We start from the raw sequence: 472 nt of genomic DNA on the forward strand, positions 1-472 counted from the left end.
TCAATAAATCCACACAAACCTAATTCCACCTTTTACAAGAAAAACAACAGGAAGTGACAATTACTTTTCTTCATATATTAATTTGAAAATTAATATTACCAACATATCTTAATCAATTGAAATCCAATAATATGAGGATTTGGAAATTTGTTGATTGTCATCCAATGCTCTCTCTAATTTGGTAATTGGAGAAATAGGTCCAACATTATACACTCTATATACACTGTCAGCTTGTATGTTTGTGACAGTATCTGGCTGTGTACAACATAAGGGTCTTGAAATCTTGCTTCTCCTATCTCAGCCTCTCTATAAGTAGTATTGTTTATTTCATGTTTTTACACTATGCTATGGTTTTCAGAACAGCTTATATATTTCAAAAGTATTTATATACCCAAAGGAAACACAGATGATTAACTAGGGAGGTGGCTTGTAAGAGAACAACAAAGTGAGACTGAATGTTTTGCTTGACATT

General features: G+C 31.8%; 1 protein-coding gene across 4 annotated transcripts in view; it reads right to left on the bottom strand.

Annotated features, from left to right (window-relative positions):
• The window catches only part of Tbc1d2 (TBC1 domain family member 2), a 52840-nt gene that overhangs the window by 23523 nt on the left and 28845 nt on the right, over positions 1-472 (bottom strand). The gene's annotated exons all lie outside the window — the stretch shown is intronic.

The sequence above is a fragment of the Mastomys coucha genome, unplaced genomic scaffold, assembly GCF_008632895.1.
Source record: "Mastomys coucha isolate ucsf_1 unplaced genomic scaffold, UCSF_Mcou_1 pScaffold18, whole genome shotgun sequence".
Taxonomy (NCBI): domain Eukaryota; kingdom Metazoa; phylum Chordata; class Mammalia; order Rodentia; family Muridae; genus Mastomys; species Mastomys coucha.